Genomic DNA, 6,730 nt, shown 5'->3' on the forward strand with positions numbered 1-6,730 from the left:
TAACAGTGAAGGGTGCTGTTTAAAAGTATATCACTCTTATGTAACAGTGAAGGGTGCTGTTTAAAAGTATATACGTATTGGAATCGTGCAGTTTGAGAACAAAACACAATGATTATTAGAATCTATTAGGTTCAAACACGATTCCGACATTATTACGGAAGTATTGCATCCACCATTTTATATGAGAAGAAGGATTGGATTAGTTGACACTCCAAACACCAAGTTATTCTATACTGACTTGGGTTTGGTTAGACCTATACCATCTTCTTCGAAAAAGTATTGCGTTGTCATTAGTTTAAGTCCCTTGTACTATTTATAGCTGTATAAGCATTATGTTGTCATTAGTTTAAGTCCCTTGTACTATTTATAGCTGTATAAGCATTATGTTGTCATTAGTTTAAGTCCCTTGTACTATTAATAGATGTATAAGGCATTGGGTTCGAAGATTAAGGATGGGTACAGTGTTTCACGTGACTAACAAGACCCAATTGAGACCTACTAATTTTGTCACATCTCATACAGACAAAAGTCTTTGTCCACGGTGAGTCTATTTAAGTTTGCATTGGGTTTACCAGATGGGCTCCACAGTATGTCAGGCATCGGCCAAAAATTTAGAAAATTCCTGCTTTTTAATAATCAGCTTTTTCTTGCACTTTGATATTATCTAATAGTAAAATTTCGCCATTCATATTTTTCTGGTTTAAATACACAAACATATTGTCCTGAGTACTGGTCTAGGACCTGTTATAAATAACATATTGTCCTACGTACTGGCCTAGGACCTTTTATAAATAACATATTGTCCTACGTACTGGCCTAGGACCTGTTATAAATAACATATTGTCCTACGTACTGGCCTAGGACCTGTTATAAATAACATATTGTCCTACGTACTGGCCTAGGACCTTTTACAAATGACATATTGTCCTACGTACTGGCCTAGGACCTTTTACAAATGACATATTGTCCTACGTACTGGCCTAGGACCTGTTTTAAATGACATATTGTCCTACGTACTGGCCTAAGACCTGTTTTAAATGACATATTGTCCTACGTACTGGCCTAGGACCTGTTTTAAATGACATATTGTCCTACGTACTGGCCTAGGACCTGTTTTAAATGACATATTGTCCCTACGTTGTGGCCTAAAGGGATGGGATATTGTTGTGATCGATGTTCATTGTTTTCAGCAGTGCTGCAATTTGAGATCATTAGCAAGACAGAAAGAGAATACTTTTTTTTTGGCAACTTTATTCCTGAACATTTTGGTGTTCATATATTTATAAATGTTCAAGTGAGACCTATGACGAAGAGCTTCAGAAAATCGTGAATTTTTCTTTGTAAATGTTTTGACTTACCAATGCACAGTTGCGGCATATTGTGGCCAAAGTCATAAGACATAAAAAGATAGAGAAAAGAGAGATGTGCATAAGACTTACGAAGATAGAGGAGGTTTAGGCGCTTCCGCACTGTGTCTTATGCAGATACGTCAAACGGAAGTAGCTCTCAAATATCGAAATCCAATAACACAGTCGAAAGGCCAACACTAGAAGTTTGTCGACGCTGAAGTTTAACAATAATGAAGGGAACCGTCGAATGTCGTCAAGCTAAGTCTCTACGTTCATAACAAACTCTCTCGCTCTAAAGCCGTCAAAAGTAGGCTGTTTATAGTTCGCTATTCTTGTTAACATTCTAGTCTGCTTTTTATTTCGTCGCGTCCTTGTCTCTCAGTCCAAACTTTCCCTTTCTATGAAACAGTCACTTTTCCCTCGAACTGCTTATCGTGTTATTCCAGAGACAAGAGAGATGTGTATGCTCTATTTAGACAAGAGAGATGTGTATGCTCTATTTAGACAAGAGAGATGTGTATGCTCTATTTAGACAAGAGAGATGTGTATGCTCTATTTAGACAAGAGAGATGTGTATGCTCTATTTAGACAAGAGAGATGTGTATGCTCTATTTAGACAAGAGAGATGTGTATGCTCTATTTAGACAAGAGAGATGTGTATGCTCTATTTAGACAAGAGAGATGTGTATGCTGTATTTAGACAAGAGAGATGTGTATGCTCTATTTAGACAAGAGAGATGTGTATGCTCTATTTAGACAAGAGAGATGTGTATGCTGTATTTAGACAAGAGAGATGTGTATGCTCTATTTAGACAAGAGAGATGTGTATGCTGTATTTAGACAAGAGAGATGTGTATGCTCTATTTAGACAAGAGAGATGTGTATGCTCTATTTAGACATGTTCTTTACAAACGTTAAAAACATCTGAGACGCCATAAAGTTGCAGAAGAGTCATTAGTGCTGCCCCATCGAACCTATTGGATGATGTGCTGTAAATAAAGACACACACTTTTCAACTTGTGTATTTCGCCATTATCAGATGCTATCTGGCCGTGAATCGCTTTAAAAGAGTATTGATAGTGTGCTGGGGCATCATCAACATTCAGCGGGTCTTTAGTTTTTTGTACACAGCGATAAAATACATGCCGCCAGCACTTAGAGCGGTGTTGAAGAAGGGGGCGGTTTATTTGGTCAGAGCTGATTGATGACAAAATCAATAAAAATAAATAATGACAAAACTGAAATAGTAATATGATCTCTCCCCCCTCCCCCTCTCAACGCATTGTTACTCACCGAAGAGGAGGAATTATGTAACCAAGTAAGAACACTATGTTAGAATGGAGTGATTGGACACACAATGGGAATGTCTTTCTTTTTCTTTCTGCATCTGTCTGTCTTTCTTTATCTGCCTATCTGTCTGTCAACCAATACTCTTACACCCTATCTGCGTCTATCTAACAAGTTACAATACTCTACCTATCTGTATTTATCTATAATCTAACAATACTCTGAAAGTCTATCTGTATCAACCAATACTGTTGCAGCCTATCTGTCTGTCTCTCTGGTTCTATCTACTCATGTCTGTTCATCTGTCTGTCCGCCTCCGTCTGTTTGTCTACTCTCTCTTAATAGTCTAAGTCTGTCTGTTCATCTACCGATCTGCCCGCATCTTTATATTTGTCTACCTTTTTTGCCCGCATCTTTCTGTTTGGTTCTTGTCTGTTTGTCCCACACAAACGGTGCGTAAGCATACGAAGCTCAGATGGACATCTCCATCCCCCCCCCCCCACCCCACCTCTCAATTCACTTAAAACTGAGAACAAAGAAAATATTAATCATAATAAAAGGACAAGGAGAAAGAACGACTTTGTTTCTAGTTCAACATTCTGGACACAAAGCCGAAAGAATCAACTCATACGAGTCCAGAGAATGCAACATGAAATAAGGCTAACAAAAAAATTATTCGCATACACCAACGCACGCACGCACAGACACGGCGCTAACAAAGTAAATGACTTTCATCACTTGATCAACTTGATGGAATTCTTGATCTTTTCCGATTCTCTCTTTCTTCCCATGCCCCCCCCCCCAACTACGCCACTCCGCCCCACACTCCGCCCCTCCAACCCACTAGGCCATTCTCTGCTGCCATGTCTCTCTGCCATCCACAGCCCAAAACTCCATTTGGGGGGATGGAGGGGGGAGGAGGGAGGGAGAGTTTTCCCCTGTCATGTTTGGATCTGAAGATGAGAAGCCATCACTGGGCTGTTTGTGTTTGTATTGAGAGATAGGTTTGTATTGTGTTTGTAAGAAGGTGGGTGCGATGTTGGCGTCTGTTATCTGATGTCACCGTGTGAACAGTGAGAAGCTGCAATTACTCATTGAAATGACACACGCTGTGGCGTAGCAAGGTTCCCGTGGGCCCGGGTTCAGGAATGCGAGGTTGGGCCCCCCCTACTATGAGCTGAGTGTGACTGAACCCAAACTGGGCTCTACTGTATCTAATGAGAGAGTACATGTCAATGAAAACAGACTTCTACGCCAAACTGTACACAAGGTACACCTGATCCTCACGGGGTAAAGGAGAACAATGGACCTCATTCACCAATCGTAAACAAACAACATTTAGCCACGTGATAATATTGATAAAACAACGAAAAAAAACTGTCACGTGATAGCCATTGTGTTTTACGTAAATTGTATAGAAGAGATAGAAAATCACGTGGCTAAATGTTGTTTGTTTACGATTGGCGAATAAGGTCCATTTCAAGGTTTGGATCTGTCCTGTCTTGGATTGTGTCTGTTGTCTAATGCTACTTCAGTTAGTCTAATGCGAGTCCAAACACATCCAAGGGACACAACTATCTAGAACAGACTTAATAAAAACTTGTGAATTCTTCAACTGATGTTTATTTACAAATAGGGGGGGGGGGGATCCGTCGTTTTAATTAGTAGTCTATTCACTATGCATCTTTCTACAAGCCCTAGCCATAGTCTTCTCCTATCATGTAGTGCCGTGTTCTGCCACGTCATTAGTTTGTCTGACTACGTCACTACTTTTACAGTCGCTAAAGACAATGCACAATATATTTATTTACAAAACTAACATCATCTCTAAACTAAACTAGGTCACTACTTTTACAGTCGCTAAAGACAATGCACAATATATTTATTTATAAAACTAACATCATCTCTGAACTAAACTAGGTCACTACAGATCATTGTATGGGGCCAATGTCATTGGTCAACCATGTAACATTTCGGGACTCTGAGTGACATGCTGAATCTTCAGATATTCTGAATGTGTATTGGTCGTCACAGGTATTGGAGTTACATAACTTACCACAGCGCAATAGTTCTGTTTTACATCAGCCTCGATTAGTTAGCAGTCGAAGGTCTTGAAAGCACAGATGGAAAGAAATGAATGTTCAACTTAATGAGTAGATTGTGGTCTCAAGCTTGGTTTCCACGCGCAAATGTTTGGTATTCAAGGAATCGGAAGACATTGTTTTTAAATAGGTGATTCGTGTATTAGTATGTTAAAATACGATTTGATATACTCTCTCTTACGAGATGTGTTTTAAAAGCAGAAATCACATAAACTAATAATACTGCACATCTACTGTTTACTCATAAAATTAATTCAAGTATTTCAATTAGTCAATATGCATCGTAATATTAAAGAAATAAATAACTCTTGAACCAAAATAACGGCAAATATAATTCATCATATAGAACACTTTCACAATGAGTTGGATTACACGTAGTTATTGTTATTATTATTGTTATTATTATTAAATAAAAAATCTAACACGTTAGATTTAAACGAAACGCTGTACTGACAATGTAAGAGTTACCTTCCTTTAATAGATTACATTGTTATTTTGCTCGGACACTAGAAATATAATTTAAGAAAAAATAAACATAATTTCATTAAAATAATGTAATAATGTAATAATGTGATGCATTTAAACTCTTATAGTCAACACGTTCCCTTACTTAACCCCGTTTGGGCCCCTTGTGGTCGTGGGCCCGGGCGCAATGAATCCCTTCGAGCCATGGTTGCTACGCCACTGGTCACTAGTTGTTTCGATTTTTTTCCATTTTCAATGTTAAAATACAAAAATTCTGATTTGATATTTTTTTTAAATTGTAAGTTAAAGTGACGATCTTATATTGTCTTATATTTTACAAAATTATTTGCTGGATTGCTTCTTTCTTTTCAATCTATAATGAGTTTGGAGATTTTTTTTGATTTTATTTTCTGGACCACACTACATGATAGGTATACCCTCTTTTAATTTTGTTTGCAAATGTACTAGCCACATGCATGTAGAAATGTCTTTCAGACCATGCGAGCTATGGGGCAGATGATGTTAAGGTCTTCTGTGTCTTTGACCAACGGTTAACGAGCAGGGTGTTATGTGGCCAGCACAACGACCAACCGCATTTACTTTCCTAAGAGCAGGTAGCCATTATAGTTGTACTCAGAGGCGCCCTAAAAATCTGGAAATTCAAAATCCCAGTCGTCACCGAGATTCGAACCCAGGACGCCAGGTTTGGAAGCCAAGCGCTTAACCATTCGACCACCGCGCCCGCGGAACCCCACCAAGAGAAAAAATGCTTGTTAAGCGAATGTATAAATGTACACGACTTGATAACATAATGAAAGGCCTTGAGATCTAGACTTTGAGGACGATGCGCAAAATATTCCTAACATTAATTGAATCAACTGTTTGATGAATAGGGCATGGAAAAGGGCCTACAGGCGGAAATAGACCGAAGACGTTTAGTCTGTTCAAACAAATATTTTCTAGCCCTCTCTCTCTACCCAGACTACCCTTAAAAATAAGTTGCCTCTTTTTTATAAGATAACTTAATTTTTTTTCTTTCTTTATTTTTTAAATACTTTTTTGAACAATGATAACGTCAGACTTGGCTTTTCCGGGTGTGGCCAACGAGCTAGTCATTCTTGTCTCAGCGATATACATCCACTGTCAACAATTTCTAGGACAATCGATGGAGCCGTTTTCGAGAACCGTGTCCACGCAGGTTTTAGTTTTTTCCCATAACGTTTTTTCCATTCCTAAATCGCGACTAAAGTAAGAGGTATAGCAAAGGTATAGTAGAGGTATAATAGAGGTAAAGTAGAGGTATAGTAACAAAAAATTGGAGCGTTTATAGCAAGCGTCTATTGTATCCTCTGTACAGAATACGGGAGTGTTGATAGGCGATGTCTTATTTGTCACCTTGTAATATTTGTGGGCACCGTTCAGCTCTGTGGAATCACATTTCTATGCTATTATGGTGTCCTTGACATTGTCTAATCTTCTTATTTTATTGCATTACGCTTTTCTTTAGGTTCAAAGGCACCACATTGA

This window comes from Biomphalaria glabrata, chromosome 6 (genome assembly GCF_947242115.1).
Source record: "Biomphalaria glabrata chromosome 6, xgBioGlab47.1, whole genome shotgun sequence".
NCBI lineage: Eukaryota > Metazoa > Mollusca > Gastropoda > Planorbidae > Biomphalaria > Biomphalaria glabrata.